This window comes from Aethalodelphis obliquidens, unplaced genomic scaffold (assembly GCF_003676395.1).
Source record: "Aethalodelphis obliquidens isolate GAN/ISIS:26980383/991018 unplaced genomic scaffold, ASM367639v1 scaffold99, whole genome shotgun sequence".
NCBI classification, from domain to species: Eukaryota; Metazoa; Chordata; class Mammalia; order Artiodactyla; family Delphinidae; genus Aethalodelphis; species Aethalodelphis obliquidens.
In genome coordinates this window covers 2,712,732-2,736,158 of record NW_020838043.1, presented here as the reverse complement: position 1 = coordinate 2,736,158, position 23,427 = coordinate 2,712,732, and the positions used below count along the sequence as shown (strand labels likewise).

General features: G+C 39.4%; 1 protein-coding gene across 10 annotated transcripts in view; it reads right to left on the bottom strand.

Annotated features, from left to right (window-relative positions):
- Positions 1–23,427, bottom strand: part of RPS6KA3 (ribosomal protein S6 kinase A3) — a 117,366-nt gene that overhangs the window by 55,333 nt on the left and 38,606 nt on the right. The window lies entirely within an intron of this gene.

The window sequence follows — 23,427 nt, the reverse complement described above, 5'->3', positions numbered from 1 at the left end:
TAAATAATTCATTATTTTTATTACCATTGTATTCCATATAAATGCTTGAACTCAAATAACATTCTCCGAGACACAGAAGGCTGGCAATATAAGGAATTACAAAGATTTCTCAAAAAGATATACCAAGGATATCCTAATGTGGTAGCTTTTGAAAATGAGTAGTAAAAGGAAAAAAAGCTCCTATAAGAGAACAGAAAAGAAATCCAGGCCCACCAATTTACTCTGTAAGACAGAAGCTGTAGTTTGTAGAATGTTCTACTAAGGCAGCTTAATCATTTTGGACTTTCCCGGAACTTTGACAACAATAATAAAACAATCCCCTAATATGGTTTAGTCTTTTATTTTGTAATTCCATACGCATTATCTCATTTAATTCTCACAATGATCCTATGCAATAGGCATTAGGGTAGAATCAAACATTAGCTGACTCCTTCCTGGGCACCCCTTCTCTCCAAATGAGACCAATGTGTACAAGGTCTTGAGAGTGATAGCTGTTCCTAGGCGCATTAGGAAAGAAAGGAAGCAAATTACCAAATTCTCTAAAAAAAAAAATTTCAAAGAACAATGTATATGTGGGATTGATTAAGTAAGAAAGATTCAGATTAAAATCCAGCAACTATTTACTAAATACCTAACATGTATCAAGCCCGGGTTAGGTGTTTTTTCACCTTTTCTATTTATGCTTCATGCAAATCTTTGACTACATATCAGTATTAGAGAGGGCTAATGATAACACAGAGTATACCCCAAAGCAAGCAAAAACATTTCAGAACTCTCTACAGACTCCCCCATTCACCATTAGAAATTTTAAAGGTAAAATGGTCTGAATATTCTACAGTCTGAAGTTTAAAGAGATCAAGTAAAGATCACAAACTAGTAACTGGCAGACTTAGGGCCCAATTCCAGGTTTTCTGACTTCTAACAACTTCTAAAACAAGGATCTTAGCATTACACCACATTGAGACTGTCATGAGGCTCTTGGTGGTTCCCCATCCAAGATCAATGACAGTAACATACAGACTTATTCCCCTGGCCTTTGTAACTGGTCTGTATCTCTTCGGTCAGTTAGCTAAACTGATTAGTGGTCTCTGAACTTTTGGTAGTACACCATTATTAATAAAAAAAAATAGCATATACCCAATATTTGTATACTTATTGGCTTATATATACTTTTTGTATTACTAAATTATATATATACTTATAAATTATATACTTTTTGTATTACTAAATTATATACATTATACATGGAAATGAAACTATAAAGAAGTTCTCCTCTTTCTTTTCTGTACCCTAAAGTGCTGTCACATCAAACTTTGAAGACTAATTGATAACAGACTTGAACTCATGAGGCTAAGTTCATGGGTTGGATTCCAGCATGTGCCAGTGTGCCTCCTGTGGGAAAAACGAACTGTTCAAGAGCCTAACTGAAATCTAATGGCTATTTACGCCCTTATATCATGACGCTGTGAAGAACTATACCCTGTAATGTTCTATATATTTTACCACTTTTCTTTCTTGGGTTAAGTGGGATGTAATTCATTAGGCTGCAACATTATTTCATCTTATATTTCATAGCAAATACCTACTACAATTGTCTGTCACAAATAAAGATGCAACATAGGCAAGGAAGGACTACTGAATTATAACCGTTCTGCATTTTGTCACAGGCATACAGCATCAAGCCTTACTCTCACAGTGTGAGCTACCATCAGGCCATGGATCTCAAAATAAACAGCAGTTACTATTCAAGAAAGATTTCATCTTTGATGACTATCCTTCCTTTCATGTCAAAAAATTACTAAAAAATGTAGAGTCTCCCTTTGATCCCTTCATTCAATAAACACACTTAAGCACCTATTATGTATCAAGCTTGGTTCTGGGAATACCTTTCATTCTATTTCCAGTAACATCGTCCTGCTGTAATCCTTCGTTACCTTTCCTGCAGGAAATTGAAACTAGCTTGGTCACTCCTAATGCCCCTTTCTGCCACTGCCACTCCAATCCATCCTCCTGACAAATTCATTTTCTGAAAGTAGACAGCTCCAGTTACATGCCCAGACTGCTCAAAAACTCCTCCAAGTTTTTCCAAATTAAATGCACTGCTTGACCTTGGCATTGGAGGCCTTCTACAATATGGTCTCAACCTGCTTTTCTGGTATTATTTCCCAACATTCCCTTACACGTAGCCTTCTGTCAACTTGGGTTATTTCCTGTTCCCTAAATTTTTTGTTTTTAAAGTCAAAGTAATATATGCACATGGGTAACAAATCAAATAGTGGTAGAATAGCTTATGGTGAAAAGCAAGTCTCTTCTCACCCCCATACCTAAGTTTTAAAAAAATTTTAATTCTTTCTGCACTTACTTTGATCATTTCTTAGTTTATTAACTTTAAGACAATACCTATTGATTTAAAAATAAGAAAGATGAGGGACTTACTTATATTATGCCCCTTCCATCCATCACCTTCCTCCCCACTGTTTGATAATTATATTAATTTCACATAAACTTCTTGTTTTTTCTATAAGTTTTAGACAGAATCCTAATTCTTCACTTTGTAAAAGGAGGGTAATAGTGCCCATACATTCTTTCCCTCAAACTTCCCCCCACCTGCTAATAGCTTATTTTTATTAATATTTAAGGTTATTAATATTAAGAAAATTAACATTCCCTCCTGTAACCACAACCAAATCCTTCATGCTCTCACTACAGCTTGATTCTCAAAGCTGAAAGCCTATATAAGCAGCAGCATTTTCATGACAATATATTGCTCAAACGCAGGCTAGGAAGTGTATTAAATTTCCTTTCATATGGGCCCCTAACAGTGACTTGTGGGACAATCCAAGGGGACTTTAAGTCTTAGATTTTTACCATACTTTCCATTCTTCTGAGAGCCCTCTCTTACCCTCCCATCAGGATGGGTTGTTCTCTAGGCCTTGCTGCGTAGATATTATCTCGGGATATATCTTCAGTGCTTTCCTGGTTGAATCCACTATTTTCAGTTTCCCATGTCTCTCTCTTTCTTAGACTACTCCCTTGTAACTTCCAAAGAAAGGTGATGTGGAAGAAAACTTTCTGGATCTTGCACATCTGAAAATGTCTCTATTTTGTCTTCACATTTGTATAATTTGGCTTGCTACCAAATTCTAGAATAAAAATAATCTTGCTCAAGAATGTTGGCGCCATTCGTCCACTGTCTTCTAGCAGTCAGCACTGCTGATGAGCTGGATGATGCTAGCCTGATATACACTTTTTGGTACGTGACCTGGTTTTTCTTTCTGGAAACTTTAAGAATTTTCTGTCCTTGTATTTCTGAAATTCCACACTAAGTGAGATAAATATGGTCTCCTTTCCTTCAGAATGCTAGATGCTTGGTGAACCTTTATAATCTAAAGACGTGAATTCTTTACCTCTGGGGGAATTCTGACATTTCTTTGATAATTTCCTTCCATCCACTCTTCAGGGTTTCTCTTTTTGCAACAACTCTATTAGCTGGATACTGTATGCCTGGAATTTAATTTTCATCTTTTTTCCTCCTATTTTCTGTCTCTTTTCTGAGAGACATCCTTGACTTTATTTTCCCACCCCCATACTGAATTTTTTATCCTGGCAAATCTTATTTTAAAATAAATCTTCAAGTGCTTCTTTTCTCAATATTTCTTTCTTTTTTTAAATAGCACCTTCCTCCACTCCCTACCACTTCCTCCCCAAAATGGATGCAATCATTCCAAACCTCCTTGAGGATAGTAACTAGACTTTTAAAAATCTTTTTTCTAAATTGGGATGCAGAGGATACAAAAAATGTTCTTGGGGGTGGAGAGAAAAGATCAATGCCTATGGCCCAAGTTGCAAAAACTTGCAAAAACTATCCCCAACACATTTTTCTGCTCCTTCCCAGTTGAAATTTTTACTAATCATATCAGCAAGCCATTTTCTATCTACTTTTATGTATATGTGAAGTCACAGTAGCATAATAGGCACAATATCCTTGGTTGGTATCTTGATCCCCAAATTGTGCTTTATGTCACCAGTCTTTCCAAGTTATGGGACCATGAATATTTTCGAAATGAATTTGAGGTTCAATTAGGACATAATACTAATGCTTGGGCAATCTTGGACAACAGAAAGGAAAGCAACAATGTGCCCTTCTAGCTCATACCTGGAATCCAATGAGATGGATGCAGAGAGGGATATCAAATTTCTGAAGACATTGATAACCAAGGACAGACTGATATTTGCATGTGACAAACCTACCTTAGGTCACTAAATCACCTGTTACTGAAATAAATCTGTCACATGACAACACAGAACTACAGTTTGATAGTTTGTAAAGTTGTGTTTTTGACTGTAAGTATACAGTGAAGCAACTGTAATTTTATGGAAAAAGAATTTTATCAATGAAGTAGAGCAGAGATGTAAGTTATATCCATTATAATTACTCTGTGAAGCTAACATTTTTACATTTTCTGGCACAATTGTACTTGAACTGATACATGGATACCTGCCCAGTCATTACCACAAAAACTTACTTTGTGTATTTTTAAAAGTTATAAAAAATTCCATGTTTTTATTTTTACAAAGTCTACGTTTATTTGCTAGATAAAGGTCTACCTGTAGGCAAAATTGTGAAGCTGCCAGCTGGTCTCCATCACAACCCTGTATCCTTCATCTACATTCCCAGCACTTTCAGACATTTGGTACTCACAGTTACCAAACTCAGAGGTGTTCAATACTCTCAAGCTATGAATGGGAATTCATTCGTTCATCTATTTAAACATTTATTTATTGAACACCTAATACATGCCAGGCACTCTTCTAGCTGTCTGAGATATACAATAAATGAAACAGACCAAAATCTTTGCTGTTTTGGGGAGAGACCTAATAATAATAATAATAATAAGGCTCTTGTACTTTTGCTTCTTCCTGACTGCCTGGTCCTGATGGAAGTGTTTCTGATCTATGACATATTCTCTTAGGCTCTTTCCTTTTTGTTAGAAGGCAATTCAGATTATGGGCCAGGTACTGCACTAGGTATTAGCAAAACTACGATACAGAAGAGTATCTGCTCTCTAGGAATTTACCTAGGGCTTCAAAGATGTACTATTGGGAAAATACTTGTTGAGATATGACCCTGATAGATAAAACAAAGTCAGTTCAGTTAAAAAATATCTATGGGACTTCCTGGTGGTGCAGTGATTAAGAATCTGCCTGCCAATGCAGGGGACACGGGTTCAATCCCTGCTCTGGGAAGATCCCACATGCCGCGGAGCAACTAAGCCCATGCACCACAACTACTGAGCCTGCGCTCTAGAGCCCGCGAGCCACAACTACTGAGCCCGTGTGCCACAACTACTGAAGCCCGCGCACCTAGAGCCCATGCTCCGCAACAAAAGAAGCCACCGCAATGAGAAGCCCGTGCACCGCAACGAAGAGTAGCCCCCGCTCGCCGCAACTACAGAAAGCCCGTGTGCAGCAACGAAGACCCAACATAGCCAAAAATTAAAAAACAGAAAAACAAAAAAACCCTATAATTTTAGGAATTTGTAAAGAGTATCATTTTAAACGTCACAGAAAAATGGCAGAAGAAAATTCATGGACAGGTGGATCTTTTGTTGTTCCTCCAGTCACAGAGAAAGCCACCTCATTTGTTTCCCAGGACCAACAAAAGGTTGATAGGTTCCATCTTAAATGGTCTTTGAGGTTCACCCCTTACTGGGAAAAAATTAACGGGAAAAAATTAACTCAATGTTTCCTTTTCAAGTTGAAAGAGAAAATATAAAATTTTGTTCTTAAAATGTTTTTTAAAAGGATTAAAGAAAAGGGACTGAAACAGACACTGCTTACCTGAGTTATATAAAACCTAATACTGTAACATGCAAATATCAAGAAAACAAACTGGGTGACATTAACTGATTTTAAAGAATGATTCAACATTTGGCATTATGCCCTGCCTTGTATACATAATTTCCTTTTTCCTCCCCTCCCTTGAGTCAGGAAGTGTGTTCTTAAGGCATTTGTATTTTTTAAATTGTTTTTAATGTCAGAAAATATTGTTGAAGCTCAAAATAAAATATTTAAATATTCCTTAGTAAAAGCCAATAAATAAGTATTTTCTACTCATAGATACGTAACCATTTTTTGGCCTATCATAAAAAAAAGACCCGACAAATGAAATTATAAGATTTTATTTACCTCTTAAATATAATCCAAAAGTAAAATGAATAAAGCATCGCTTTCTATATAGATAATTATAGTTCAACAATATACTTTTTTTAATCTGAAAAAGATATGTTAATTTTTTTTTGATGACCAAGATACATAAAAATTATTTGGCTGTGACACAAAATTAGTCTTGTCATTCAAGCTATGGTGAGAAACCACATTTTAATTTATTCTAGATTACAATTTGACCAAATCTGATTTACTTGATTTGCTAACGAATAATACATTCAGAATTTTTCATTTAGCCAAATTCTTTAAGAGAGTATTCTAGGCCAGCTTCTTGAATCTATGTTTGAGAAAACAGCATTGCTGGTTCTCCAGACTAATATTTTCAATAACTGCTGGAAAGAGCACTGAGTTTTCTCCCAATTGGGAATCCCGATCAACAAATTTAATTCTCTTTAAAGAGCAGCAGGATAGCACAATTCTCATGGCAAAATATCAAGTTGATTTTGGCAGGATTTTAGATTAAATACAATACAAATTATCATTCACTAAGCACATTTTAACAAAGTTATGCTTTGAAAAGTGTGCCTACTGTAAGATAAAATTACTTGCTTAAAGCTAAATATAATTGATTAAAAACGTCAAAGTTTTTAAAGAACCAATTTCAACAAAAATCTGTTTTTAAATTCTTGACTGTTTAAAATAACACATTCTCCTACTCATCAAAATGTTACTTACATTATTATTACATAGTAATCTCCTAAATATTAGCAGGTTCACAATTTTGTTCACGCCTAGTTCAATACTGAGAGTTACAGTCATCTGTTTTATTATACAAAATTACAAACACTAACAAGATTAAAAATTACTTTAGCACTAAAAAGGCAATGTAAAATAAGTTTACAAAATATACAGAGTTGAAATATATAATACAAATAGCTGGCTTAATTTTAGTAAATAGAAATATTATTCTTTAAATGTTCTATAAGAACTGGTTTTGAATTTTGAAAAGCTTCTTAAAAGAACATTAAAGTGAAATAATTGTTTAATTAGTATAATTATACTTAGCTCTAACCGAAACATTTTAGTCTCTAAAGAAGTTGAACAAAGCTTACCTGTATAGAGCGAACACGAAAAGACAGAAATTTAAACATGGCTATGAAACCATGATGGTGATAAAGAATTTCTAACGGTAAAACTTAAGTTAGAAAGGAAAGGCCAAGCCCCTGCAAAGTTTTCCCCTACCAGCTGTTCCGGCAATTAGAAAATTTCCTGTCAGGCGGGTCCTGAAATGCTAGAGAAAGAGGCCTGACAATTTTCCTGTGGTAAAAGAAAGGAGAAACGTAATGGCGAGGGCACTAATGTAGCTGATAGGTAGAGAGGCCAGAACAGGAAACCAAAACAGATTTGCTGATAGCAAAATCCTGTTGAAATGTTCGTACTCCTGGTTCCCAGAAATCCAGACAATTTTCACAACCCGTGAAACGAACATTATTTTACTTCAGAATCCTGAGATATGCTGGTATTTCTTAACTATACGACACTTTAAAAGCAACTGAAACTAGTCAGCACAATTAAAATAACAAGTCATCAATTCTCATGTGAAATTTTACCCTTCGTAATGTTTATACACACACTCCAAAGGACAGTTTCAAGACTATTTTAAGGTTATATATAGACATGTCATGGGTGTTCCCTGTCAATGAGGAAGAGTTTCCGAACTATGGGAAGAAAATGACTACAAGAAGCTTTTTGATTGTGATGTAAGGACAAATTCTTCCTGTCTTCAATGAAAGTGAATTACATATAAATTCACAATGGTTATAAACATCAATTATCAACCAGGTTAAAGACGTCAAGGCCCACAGTTAAAACTCACATTCCTAGCTGATAAAATCTAAATTAAAAAAAAGTCCACTCCCTGGGCTATTAGTGAGCAAAAGGAACATTTACTGAAGAAGTCAACCTGGAAAAGAAGGAGGGGTCAAGCTACCAGACAATCCCTTACTCCATTTCATCCTCTAATAGCTTCCAGAAGTTATTCTAAGGTATTTTTGCTTTGGGAAATATTTTTGAAAGTATGCCAGTATTCAGAACATGATCACCGAGATAGCGGCATTTAAACAAAACCAAAGGACAGAAGCATCGAGAGCTGTGGGAAAATACTTTACTTAATGTACACAATCTATGTGGAACCAATAAAAACCTCAAATGTTAATCTACATACCCTATACAAATTTAATAAAGTCACTGAATTTTCAAAACCTGAAGATCCTCTAAAAATCACCAAGCTTGCTCCAAGCTTGAAGGAACTATGATCAAGGCAGGGACATATTTGATGACAGAGCTATCTATCATGGAAGCTCAGTGCTGCTGTCCTGCATTGAGCAAACATTAGAGGGTCCATTAGGTGCTACAGGTACCATGTGAAAGGCCAGGGCTCTTCCTCCTAGATCAAATTTTTATGGCAATGTTCTATAAATGACCTAATGCAAGTTGAAGAATAAAAAAAAAAACCTGCTTGGGACTTCCCTGGTGGCACAGTGGTTAAGAATCCACTTGCCAATGCAGGGGACACAGGTTTGACCCCTGGGCCGGGAAGATCGCACATGCCGTGGAGCAACTAAGCCCATGCACCACAACTACTGAGCCTACACTCTAGAGCCCGTGAGCCACAAATGCTGAGCCGATGTGCCACAACTACGGAAGCCCGTGCGCCTACAGCCCATGCTCCGCAACAAGGGAAGCCACCGCAATGAGAAGCCCGCACACCACCAGGAAGAGTAGCCCCCGCTTGCCGCAACTAGTGAAAGCCTGCACACAGCTACGAAGACCCAATGCAGCCAATAAATAAATAAACAAACAAATAAATAAATTTATTAAAAAAAAAGACTGTCAAGAAGAGGCAAACATCATGGTTACTATAGAACCAATTAAGGGGTACAAAATAAAACAGGAGTGTCTCTGTACAGAGCAGTCATCAATTTTACTCAAGTAATACTTAAGAACAGAAGCAACTAAATAACCTTTTCTGAATTTGAAGGATTAGTCTAAATTGGCTTTAATGACTAGTGATGCTCAGGTTAACAATTCACATTTTGCTGTGAGTTATGCTTTTTACTACTACCCCTAAAAAATGAAGCAATATTTCAGATATCAAAATCTGAACTAAGTCTCCCTCAGTTGAAATGATACCTAAATTAAAACAGCATGGTACTGCTGTATAAAAGCAGAGTGACAGAAAAGAATGTGACACTTTACATCTGAGGGAGATGTTAGGATATTTGGCTACCTGTTTAGAAAATGTAAGCCATAAAGGAAAACATTGATATAGATTTGATTATAAAATTCAAAAACTCCTCTATGTCAAAAAGCACCATAAAGTTAAAAGACTAGCTCACACGATTAGAATCCCTTATATACAAGATATCACCGAGCAACTGCTTTACTTGGGTGTTAGCTATCTCCGAACCAGAACGAACCCATATCTCATTATAAGCAGTTGAAACACCGAAAAATGCCTCAGTGCTCCTTTTGCGTGTGCTCAAATATCCATACCATGTCTAAGTATCAGAGGTATTCCAGGAGTCTTGTCAGGCTTAGAAATATTTTGGCAGTAAACCCCAGTGTCTACGAGAAATGTTTGGATATTTTGTCAATTTTGTATGAGTACAGAAGGGACACTGCTTATGGCATTTATTAGTATTTAAGCACAACCCATTGTCCCTATCAGATTAAGCTTCAGAACAGGCAAACAGCACATAGGAGGAACTCAAATAATGGCTGCCCAATTAAGTATCATACACTGAAATCTGAAATGGACACTACTTGTGTGGTTGTGCACATGAAACCAGATATTATTGTTGATATTTTCCTGCCTCTAACTTTAACTATCTTGAAATTTCTCGTATTAAATTTTCAGCTAGTTTTTCATTTTTGTGTCTTATTGGTTTTATCATTTGCCTTACTACTTGAAAAGTAATTTTATTATAAAAACTATGCATGTCCAGTATAGAAAACTTAAATAATAAAAAGAAGAAAAACAAAAGAGGGAAAAAATCCTCTATGTTGGTGCTTTCTAGTCTCTGTCTGTATATACGCACATATACACATGGACCACAGTACACATATTATCACTTTTTTTTTCTGTAGAGGGCCAGAAAGTAAATGTTTTTGACTTTGCAGGACATATTGGTCTCTGTCAACACTGCCACTGCAGCGTGAAGAGGAATGGGTGAGGTTGTGTTCCAATAAAACTTCATTTACAAAAATAGGGGGCAGGTCTCAGGTATAGTTTGCTGACCCCTATTTTCTATTATTAAATCATCCTCAATGCATTATTTATTTTTATTTTTATTTTTTGCAATACACGGGCCTCTCACTGCTGCGGCCCCTCCCGCCGCGGAGCACAGGCCCCGGACGCGCAGGCCCAGCGGCCACGGCTCACGGGCCCAGCCGCTCTGCGGCATGTGGGACCCTCCCGGACCGGGACACGAACCCGCGTCCCCTGCATCGGCAGGCAGACCCCCAACCACTGCGCCACCAGGAAAGCCCCATCCTCAATGCATTATTAATGACTGCAGAGCATTCTACTATATAAATCCCCTATTGTTGGGTATTTGATCTTCTATATCACTGGGATGTCCCCATCTTTTGTGCACATTCACAATTTATTAGAAATAATTTCTGGAAGTGGCACTGTATTTCTAGAGGTAGAGTATGCAGCATTTTAAAGTTTCTTGATCGTAACATATTTGCCAAGTTGTCCTCCGGGAGGAACCTAAAAAACAATGAGAGAACCACACCAAGACCTCAGGCAGGGGTAAACTACAACCAGGCCGGGCCAGTCAAGGGCTAAATCTGGTCATGCCCATGTCTATTTACATAAGAGCTCCTGCTGTTTTTTTCCCTACATAATGGCTACAGCTGACTTGAGTAGTTGCCACAGAGCCTAAAATATTTACTACCCAGCCCTTTATAAACAAAGTTCGCTGACTCATGGTCTTGAGTCCTCCAACAGAATGAGCAGCAAATGCGAACGCCCTGAGATTAGGAATCGGCTTAATGAATTCAAAGCACAAAGGAAAGACCTTGGTGTCTAGAATGTGGTGAACACCAAGGAAAGAGAAGGAAATGGGGAAGTAGGTTTGGGCCACATTAAGCAGAGCCTTACAGACTATCAAGAAGTTTGGATTTAGATTTGAAGCTAACCTTACTCGTTTTAGGCAGCGGCATCAATACCAATCTCCCAAACCTGTAAGTCCTTTTGGGCTTTTTCCTTTCTAGTCTAACTTCCTTCCCTTCATATTTAATCCATCAATAAATTCTACTGATTTTATCTCTGAAATAAATCTCAAATCTGTCTATTTCTATTTTCTCTGACACTGTCAGTACAAACCATTATCATCTAGTGCCATCTAACTGGTTTTCCTCCTTCCAAATTTTTCCTGTGCAATCCTTTCTCTTCATGGCAGCCAGAATAATTTTAAAACAGAAATCAGGCTTGGTCGTACCCCCACCTCACATTCTTCAATGGCTTCCCATCCCAGAATAAAACTCAAATTTCTGGGGTATTATTTAAGAAGACACCTGGAAGATGGCGGAAGAGTAAGACGCGGAGATCACCTTCCTCTCCACAGATACACCAGAAATACATCTACGCGTGGAACAACTCCTACGGAGCACCTACTGAACGCTGGAAGAAGACCTCAGACCTCCCAAAAGGCAAGGAACCCCCCACGTACCTGGTTAGGGCAAAAGAAAAAACTAAACAGAGACAAAAGGATAGGGACGGGTCCTGCACCAGCGGGAGAGAGCTGTGAAGGAGGAAAAGTGTCCACACACTAGGAAGCCCCTTCGCGGGTGGAGACTTCGGGAGGCGGAGTGGGGGAGCTTGGGAGCCGCGGAGGAGAGCACAGCAACAGGGGTGCGGAGGGCAAAGCGGACAGATTCCAGCGCAGAGGATCGGGCCGACCGGCACTCACCAGCCGAGAGGCTTGTCTGCTCGCCCGCTGGGGCGGGCGGGACTGGGAGCTGAGGCTCCGGCTTTTGTCGGAGCGCCGGGAGAGGACTGAGGTTGGCGGCGTAAACACAGCCTGCAGGGCGTTGGTGCGCCTCGGCTGGCCGGGAGAGAGTCCGGGGAGGGGTCTGGACCTGCCGAAGAGGCAAGAGACTTTTACGTCCCTCTTTGTTTCCTGGTGCACGAGGAGAGGGGATTAAGAACGCTGCTTGAGAGAGCTCCAGGGACGGGCGCGAGCCGCGGCTAAGAGGGCGGAGCCCAGAGACGGACATGGGACACATGGGACGCTAAGGCCGCTGCTGCCGCCGCCAGGAGGCCTGTGTGCGAACACAGGTCACTAGCCACACGCCCTTCCGGGGAGCCTGTGCAGCCCGCCACTGAAGGGTCCCGGGATCCAGGGACGGCTCCCCCGGGAGAACGCACGGCGCGCCTCAGGCTGCAACGTCACGCCGGCCTCTGCCACTACAGGCCCGCCCCGCACTCCGTGACCCTCCCTACCCCCCGGCCTGGGTGAGTCAGAGCCTCCGAATCAGCGGCTCCTTTAACCCCGTCCTGTCTGAGCAAAGAACAGACGCCCTCCGGCGACCTACACGCACAGGCGGGGCCAAATCCAAAGCTGAGCCCCTGGGAACTGTGAGAACAAAGAAGAGAAAGGGAAATCTCTCCCAGCAGCCTCAGAAGCAGCGGATTAAAGCTCCACAATCAACTTGATATACCCTGCATCTGTGGAATACCTGAATAGACAACGAATCATCCCAAATTAAGGAGCCCTGTGGATGAAAGGCTCTTGGTGCTGCAGCCAGGAGTCAGTGCTGTGCCTCTGAGGTGGGAGAGCCAACTTCAGGACACTGGTCCACAAGAGGCCTCCCAGCTGCACATAATATCAAACAGCAAAAATCTCCGAGAGATCTCCATCTCAACGCCAGCACCCAGCTTCACTCAACGACCAGCAAGCTACAGTGCTGGACATCCTATGCCAAACAACTAGCAAGACAGGAACACAACCCCACCCATTAGCAGAGAGGCTGCCCAAAATCATAATAAGTCTACAGACACCCCAAAACACACCACCAGACGTGGACCTGCCCACCAGAAAGACAAGATCCAGCCTCATCCACCAGAACACAGGCACTAGTACCCTCCACAAGGAAGCCTACACAACCCACTGAACCAACCTTAGCCACTGGGGACAGACACAAAAAACAACAGGAACTACGAACCTTCAGCCTGCAAAAAAGGAGACCCCAAACACAGTAAGATAAGCAAAATGAAGACAGAAAAACACACAGCAGATGAAGGAGCAAGATAAAAACCCACCAGACCTAACAAATGAAGAGGAAATAGGCAGTCTACCTGAAAAAGAATTCAGAATAATGATAGTAAGGTTGATCCGAAATCTTGGAGATAGAATGGACAATAGAATGGACAAATTGCAAGAATCAGTTAACAAGGACCTAGAAGAACTAAAGATGAAACAAGCAACGATGAACAACACAATAAATGAAATTAAAAGTACTCTAGATGGGATCAATAGCAGAATAACTGAGGCAGAAGAACGGATAAGTGACCTGGAAGATAAAATAGTGGAAATAACTACTGCAGAGCAGAATAAAGAAAAAAGAATGAAAAGAACTGAGGACAGTCTCAGAGACCTCTGGGACAACATTAAACGCACCAACATTCGAATTATAGGGGTTCCAGAAGAAGAAGAGAAAAAGAAAGGGACTGAGAAAATATGTGAAGAGATTATAGTTGAAAACTTCCCTAATATGGGAAAGGAAATAGTTAATCAAGTCCAGGAAGCACAGAGAGTCCCATACAGGATAAATCCAAGGAGAAATACGCCAAGACACATATTAATCAAACTGTCAAAAACTAAATACAAAGAAAACATATTAAAAGCAGCAAGGGAAAAACAACAAATAACACACAAGGGAATCCCCATAAGGTTAACAGCTGATCTCTCAGCAGAAACTCTGCAAGCCAGAAGGGAGTGGCAGGACATATTGAAAGTGTTGAAGGAGAAAAACCTGCAACCAAGATTACTCTACCCAGCAAGGATCTCATTCAGATTTGATGGAGAAATTAAAACCTTTACAGACAAGCAAAAGCTGAGAGAGTTCAGCACCACCAAACCAGCTCTACAACAACTGCTAAAGGAACTTCTCTAGGCAAGAAACACAACAGAAGGAAAGGACCTACAATAACGAACCCAAAACAATTAAGAAAATGGGAATAGGAACACACATATCGATAATTACCTTAAATGTAAATGGACTAAATGCTCCCACCAAAAGACACAGATTGGCTGAATGGATACAAAAACAAGACCCATATATTTGCTGTCTACAAGAGACCCACTTCAGACCTAGAGACACATACAGACTGAAAGTAAGGGGATGGAAAAAGGTATTTCATGCAAATGGAAACCAAAAGAAAGCTGGAGTAGCAATTCTCATATCAGACAAAATAGACTTTAAAACAAAGACTATTAGAAGAGACAAAGAAGGACACTACATAATGATCAAGGGATCGATCCAAGAGGAAGATATAACAATTGTAAATATTTATGCACCCAACATAGGTGCACCTCAATACATAAGGCAAATACTGACAACCATAAAAGGGGAAATTGACAGTAACACATTCATAGTAGGGGACTTTAACACCCCACTTTCACCAATGGACAGATCATCCAAAATGAAAATAAGGAAACACAAGCTTTAAATGATACATTAAACGAGATGGAGTTAATTGATATTTATAGGACATTCCATCCAAAAACAACAGAATACACATTTTTCTCAAGTGCTCATGGAACATTCTCCAGGATAGATCATATCTTGGGTCACAAATCAAGCCTTGGTAAATTTAAGAAAATTGAAATTGTATCAAGTATCTTTTCTGACCACAACGCCATGAGACTAGATATCAATTACAGGAAAAGATCTGTAAAAAATACAAACACATGGAGGCTAAACAATACACTACTTAATAATGAAGTGATCACTGAAGAAATCAAAGAGGAAATCAAAAAATACCTAGAAACAAACGACAATGGAGACACAACGACCCAAAACCTGTGGGATGCAGCAAAAGCAGTTCTAAGGGGGAAGTTTATAGCAATACAAGCCCACCTTAAGAAGCAGGAAACATCTTGAATAAACAACCTAACCTTGCACCTCAAGCAATTAGAGAAAGAAGAACAAAAAAACCCCAAAGCTAGCCGAAGGAAAGAAATCATAAAAATCAGATCAGAAATAAATGAAAAAGAAATGAAGGAAACAATAGCAAAGATCAATAAAACTAAAAGCTGGTTCTTTGAGAAGATAAACAAAATAGATAAACCACTAGCCAGACTGATCAAGAAAAAAAGGGAGAAGACTCAAATCAATAGAATTAGAAATGAAAAAGGAGAGGTAACAACTGACACTGCAGAAATAAAAGAGATCATGAGAGATTACTACAAGCAACTCTATGCCAATAAAATGGACAATCTGGAAGAAATGGACAAATTCTTAGAAATGCACAACCTGCCAAGACTGAATCAGGAAGAAATAGAAAATATGAACAGACCAATCACAAGCACTGAAATTGAAACTGTGATTAAAAATCTTCCAACAAAGAAAAGCCCAGGACCAGATGGCTTCACAGGCGAATTCTATCAAACATTTAGAGAAGAGCTAACACCTATCCTTCTCAAACTCTTCCAAAATATAGCAGAGGGAGGAACACTCCCAAACTCCTATGAGGCCACCATCACCTTGATACCAAAACCAGACAAGGATGTCACAAAGAAAGAAAACTACAGGCCAATATCACTGATGAACATAGATGCAAAAATCCTCAACAAAATACAAGCAAACAGAATCCAACAGCACATTAAAAGGATCATACACCATGATCCAGTGGGGTTTATTCCAGGAATGCAAGGATTCTTCAATATACGCAAATCTATCAATGTTATAAACCATATTAACAAACTGAAGGAGAAAAACCATATGATCATCTCAATAGATGCAGAGAAAGCTTTTGACAAAATTCAACACCCATTTATGATAAAAACCCTGCAGAAAGTAGGCATAGAGGGAACTTTCCCCAACATAATAAAGGCCATATATGACAAGCCCACAGCAAACATCATCCTCAATGGTGAAAAACTGAAAGCATTTCCACTAAGATCAGGAACAAGACAAGGTTGCCCACTCTCACCACTCTTATTCAACATAGTTTTGGAAGTTTTAGCCACAGCAATCAGAGAAGAAAAGGAAATAAAAGGAATCCAAATCGGAAAAGAAGAAGTAAAGCTGTCACTGTTTGCAGATGACATGATCCTATACATAGAGAACCCTAAAGATGCCACCAGAAAACTACTAGAGCTAATCAATGAATTTGGTAAGGTGGCAGGATACAAAATTAATGCACAGAAATCTCTGGCATTCCTATATACTAATGATGAAAAATCTGAAAGTGAAATCAAGAAAACACTCCCATTTACCACTGCAACAAAAAGAATAAAATATCTAGGAATAAACCTACCTAAGGAGACAAAAGATCTGTATGCAGAAAATTATAAGACACTGATGAAAGAAATTAAAGATGATACAAATAGATGGAGAGATATACCATGTTCTTGGATTGGAAGAATCAACATTGTGAAAATGACTCTACTACCCAAAGCAATCTATAGATTCAATGCAATCCCTATCAAACTACCACTGGCATTTTTCACAGAACTAGAACAAAAAATTTTGCAATTTGTATGGAAACACAAAAGACCCCGAACAGCCAAAGCAATCTTGAGAACAAAAGAAGGAACTGGAGGAATCAGGCTCCCTGACTTCAGACTATACTACAAAGCTACAGTTATCAAGACGGTATGGTACTAGCACAAAAACAGAAAGATAGATCAATGGAACAGGATAGAAAGCCCAGAGATAAACCCACGCACATATGGTCACCTTATCTTTGACAAAGGAGGCAGAAATGTACAGTGGAGAAAGGACAGCCTATTCAATAAGTGGTGCTGGGAAAACTGGACAGCTACATGTAAAAGTATGAGATTAGATCACTCCCTAACACCATACACAAAAATAAGCTCAAAATGGATTAAAGACCTAAATGTAAGGCCAGAAACTATCAAACTCTTAGAGGAAAACATAGGCAGGACACTCTATGACATAAATCACAGCAAGGTCCTTTTTGACCTAGAGAAATGGAAATAAAAACAAAAATAAACAAATGGGACCTAATGAAACTTAAAAGCTTTTGCGCAGCAAAGGAAACCATAAAGAAGACCAAAAGACAACCCTCAGAATGGGAGAAAATATTTGCAAATGAAGTAACTGACAAAGGATTAATCTCCAAAATTTATAAGCAGCTCATGCAGCTTAATAACAGAAAAACAAACAACCCAATCCAAAAATGGGCAGAAGACCTAAATAGACATTTCTCCAAAGAAGATATACAGAGTGCCAACAAACACATGAAAGAATGCTCAACATCACTAATCATTAGAGAAATGCAAATCAAAACTACAATGAGATATCATCTCACACCAGTCAGAATGGCCATCATCAAAAAATCTAGAAACAATAAATGCTGGAGAGGGTGTGGAGAAAAGGGAACCCTCTTACACTGTTGGTGGGAATGTAAATTGATACAGCCACTGTGGAGAACAGTATGGAGGTTCCTTAAAAAGCTACAAATAGAACTACCATATGACCCAGCAATCCCACTACTGGGCATATACCCTGAGAAAACCATAATTCAAAAAGAGTCATGTACCAAAATGTTCATTGCAGCTCTATTTACAATAGCCCAGAGATGGAAACAACCTAAGTGTCCATCATCGGATGAATGGATAAAGAAGATGTGGCGCATATATACAATGGAATATTACTCAGCCATAAAAAGAGACGAAATTGAGCTATTTGTAATGAGGTGGATAGACCTAGAGTCTGTCATACAGAGTGAAGTAAGTCAGAAAGAGAGAGACAAATACCGTATGCTAACACATATATATGGAATTTAAAAAAAAAAATGTCATGAAAAACCTAGGGGTGAAACAGGAATAAAGACACAGACTTACTAGAGAATGGACTTGAGGCTATGGGGAGGGGGAAGGGTAAACGGTGACAAAGCGATAAAGAGGCATGGACATATATACACTACCAAACGTAAGGTAGATAGCTAGTGGGAAGCAGCCGCATAGCACAGGGAGATCAGCTCCGTGCTTTGTGACCGCCTGGAGGGGTGGGATAGGGAGGGTGGGAGGGAGGGAGACGCAAGAGAGAAGAGATATGGGAACATATGTATATATATAACTGATTCATTTTGTTGTGAAGCTGAAACTAACATACCATTGTAATGCAATTATACTCCAATAAAGATGTTAAAAAAAAAAAACAAAACTCAAATTTCTCACAGTCTATGGAACATAAAGCAAACACTAATAAATGCTACCTTGATTCTGACTTGGGAATATATTCAGTAAGTTATTCAAATATGATATCAATATTTGGTTTTAGACATATTTTAATCATGTTAATATCAGACTATTTCCTCTTTACTAAAAGAAGAATGAATATTCAATTTAAAAAAATGTCTTTTTATTATCTATTAATACACTTAGTTTCTCTCCTTTGACCTACTGATTTGATAACTCATATCAACAGATGTCCTAATATGCTTGTATTCCTAGGAAAATTCCATTGTTTTAATATAAGTCTGTATTTGATTTGTAAATTTTTAAAAGGATTTTTCTGTCTGTATTCATAAAGTGGCACAGTTTCCTTTTCTGCGTTAACTTTCATTTTCAGGGCTATGCTAACTTTATAAAACGGACTAGAAGGTGATACAATTTTTTCCTATGCTTTAGGACAATCTATTTCTTGAAAGTTTCCAAGATTTCTCCTACTGGAGCCTGGGGCCTGGCACTGTAGTGGTGGGGGGACCACTGTAGTGGTGGGGGGACCACAGTAGTGGTGGGATGTGTGTGGCGGTACGCGTTCTTTAATAACTTAAATTTCTCCCTTGCTATTGGTAAAGTCATAGTTTTTCTATTCCTTCCTAAATATCGTTTAGATTTTCTTAGAAAACCACATATTTCAGCAAGACTTCCATATCAGTACAGAGATATATTGAGTATACTATTATGTTTTTTAAATAAAATTTAAGGAAAATTTCAAGCGTATCTAAAAGTAGACTGAATAGTATAACAAAGCCTCATGAACCCACCACTCAACTATAACAATTATCAACTCATGGCCAATCTTGCTTCATATACTCACTTCCCCCCACTCTCATAATTATTTTGAAGCAAATCCTAGACATTATATCATTTCATCTGTGAATATTTCAGTTATTATGATGTTTTAATCTCCTTCCTATCTGTGGTTATATACTGTTTTGCTTTCCTAATGTTGTGCATTTGCTTTTTTTATTTTTCCTGTTTTCTAATTCACTGATTTTGGAATTTAAATTTAAATCCTTTCTCTTGCTTTTTTTTTTTTTTTTTTTTTGTGGTACACGGGCCTCTCACTGCTGTGGCCTCTCCCGTTGCGGAGCACAGGCTCCGGACGCGCAGGCTCAGCGGCCATGGCTCACGGGCCCAGCCGCCTCCGCGGCATGTGGGATCTTCCCGGACCGGGGCACGAACCCATGTCCCCTGCATCGGCAGGCGGACTCTCAACCACTGCGCCACCAGGGAAGCCCTCTCTCGCTTTTTATGGGTTTACTTTGTAGTTCTTTTTCTAGCTTCTTTCACTGAATCCTTAGTTCCTTTATTTGAATTCTCATTTATTAATAATTTTTTCTTTCAAGTATAATTCTGACAATATCATATAAGGTACTACTATATGCTAAGAACCATGCTTTACATGAAATTACTTCAGTTAACTCTCACCACAATGAGATAAGTAAATACTATTATCTACACTACAGATGAAGAAACTAAGGCTTAGAGAGAAGTTAAGGAACCTGCTGCCCAAGTTCCCACAGTTTGGAAGTGGAAATGGCTGTGATGTTGGTGGGAGCATAGACAGGCAATTCTATCTGGGGAAGGAGCATGTATATGTATGGTCAGTGGCTGACTTAGGTCAGAAGCCAGGAGGTGCTAAACCTTTTGATAAGACCCTGAAGGAAGACAGCTCGATAGAGGGTCCACAGCAGAGTTTCTGAACACTTTTTCTACACCATACGTTATATTTGTCTGGCGAAACCCAAACCTTGGTCAAACCCAATTATCAACCATCTTCATGACTCCATGATGGCTGAACCCTGCTGGAGAAAAATAAACTGCTATAATAAAAGCTTAAAATTAACATGTTCTTAACCAATTCCTTCAGATACAGTTTTTTTGTATGAATCAATTTTTCAGATACTAAAGGATTTAATATCTAAGGATTTCCATTTAAGTACAGGAGAATTATTCTGTAGCACACATCCATCAGTAGATAATGTCATAAAGTGCTATGGTTCTAAGGTTTTAAATCAGAGATGGGAAATAAGTTTTATGATCATCAACCTGAACCAAATGGTAGTGGCTTCCTAGAGCGCTGAGAGGGGTTGCTTCTAAGGCCCTGTGTCAATGGAAAGCATGCTATATTCCACTCACAATATCTCCCCTGAGCATGACGAGAGGGCGAGGGGGCAGCACCACCGATGTCCCAGCTGGAATCTTGCAGTAAGCAGCAATACACCCTAGGTGGTATTGCTGGTCACTGTATTCACGCATTTTTTTTCCTGCTTAGCCTGAACTTTTTTTTAATAATTTTTTTTCTCTCTTTCTATTTATTTATCTATTTTTGGTTGTGCTGGGTCTTCGTTGCTGCATGCAGGCTTTCTCTGGTTGCAGCGAGTGGGGGCTACTCTTCATTACAGTGTCTGGGCTTCTCATTGTGGTGGCATCTCTTGTTGCGGACCATGGGCTCTAGGCACGCAGGCTTCAGTAGTTGTGGCATGTGGGCTTCAGTAGTTGTGGCTCATGGGCTCTAGAGTACAGGCTCAGTAGTTGTGGCGCATGGGCTTAGTTGCTCCGCAGCATGTGGGATCTTCCCGGCCCAGGGCTCGAACCCGTGTCCCCTGCACTGGTAGGTGGATTCTTAACCACTGCGCCACCAGGGAAGCCCTGGAGTTCTTTTTACTTAGTCATTTTTGTCTAAAATGGTTAAATTAAGAGACTCATTTAAGTACAGGAGTTACAACGTTCAATACACCAGTATTTCAGGTTGACTCAATAAACCATTCATACTTCAAGAGAACGTACATGAATTTTCTTTCTTTCCAATTATGGTTTAGATCAGTCAAATTGAACAAATGGGTATTGTGATAAGTAGACTACAGCAGAGGAGAAGCAAATTTGGATCAGAGGGATCATATGAGTTAGGCAAGCCACGATTTTTTTAAAAAAGGGGGTATTTTTTTTTAAAGCTCTTAGGGGTGGAGAAAAGGGACACTAGAAATAAAAAATAGCCCTGAAAGAGGGCCAAAAATGTAGTAAAGGAAAACTTACATGCTTGGAAATTTTGCCTATTATACACACACTCTATTTAATGTGACCATGCAGTGTTAATTATAATGCTATTTATTCTCGGAAATATTTTCCTAAGTGGTATATACTTAAATCTACTAGAGCATATCTTCTCTAGTAGATTTAAGTATATGCTCTAAGTGCTAAAATATACTCTCAGCTAATGAGAGTTAGATAAACAGACAATACTCTAAACAATTAGTCAGTGTCATTAATGTAACACTCCACAAATGTTCCCTGCCAACGAGCAAGCACTCTACCGTACTTTCCTGTTTTGAGTGGGTTCTTCGCTGTCTATTGTCTACTCCTCTAGGGTTTCTCTTTTTTAAAAAAATTTATTTATTAATTTTATTTATTTTTGGCTGCCTTGGGTCTTTGCTGCTGCACACGGGCTTTCTCTAGTTGTGGCGAGCAGGGGCTACTCTTCGTTGTGGTGAGCGGGCTTCTCGTTGCGGTGGCTTCTCTTGTTGTGGAGCACAGGCTGTAGGTGCGCGGGCTTCAGTAGTTGGAGCACACAGGCTCAGTAGTTGCGGCACACAGGCCTTAGAGCATGCGGGCTTCAGGAGTTGCAGCGCGTGGGCTCAGTAGTTGCAGCACGCGGGCTCTAGAGCGCAGGCTCAGTAGTTGTGGCGCACGGGCTTAGCTGCTCCACGGCATGTGGGATCTTCCCAGACCAGGGATCGAACCCATGCCCCCTGCATTGGCAGGCGGATTCTTAACCAGTGCGCTACCAGGGAAGTCCAGGGCTTCTCTTTCTGTAGTTTATTTTGTGTTTAACCCATGATAACTGAAAGAGTTATGCAAGTGTATGCTGGACTCACAGCTATGAGTATCATTTTGGATGTTCAAATGCAAGTTTTAAGGGAGCTTGAGGGAACCTTCAAAGAAATGGAGGAAACCAGCAGAGAACAGGGAACTGGTGAAATTCCCTGGATATTGTGAAGGCCGTCATACAAATCACTGCTGCCTTAGGGTTACTATATGAACAGTAGCTATGGCATGCATAGAAGTTGGAAGAAACTACCGCTAAAGGCCCATGAGGAGATTTGAAAAGAATGGGGCACTGCTGGTGTACTCCTGCCTGTGACCTTTACAGGGGTGCTGCTCTTTAACTTGGCATCCAAAGTCATCTACAGTCATCTCCATTTTATCTTTTTAAACCATTTTTACCACTACTACTTTTAACAAGCTTTCTCCAATTCTTTTTTTTAATTAATTAATTTATTGTTTATTTTTTGGCTGCATTGTGTCTTTGTCGCTGCGTGCAGCTGTCTCTAGTTGCAGCGAGCAGGGGCTACTCTTTATTGCGGTGCGCGGGCTTCTCATTGTGGTGGCTTCTCTTGTTGCGGAGCTCAGGCTCTAGGCGCGTGGGCTTCACTAGTTGTGGCTCACGGGCTCTAGAGCACAGGCTCAGTAGTTGTGGTGCACGGGCTTAGTTGCTCTGTGGCATGTGGGATCTTCCCGGACCAGGGCTTGAACCCGTGTCCCCTGCATTGGCAGGTGGATTCTTAACCACTGTGCCACCAGGGAAGCCCATGTTTTCTCCAATTCTTAACAATCATGCATGTGACTCTGATACAAGAGCTACAGAGACTGCGTTGATAAATATAGTGTTTAGGACTGTAGTAATATAATATTCACAAAGTTAATGTTATGAGTGATTAATGTATGCATGGTTATTAGAAATAAACAATAAGGGGAACAGAAGGGT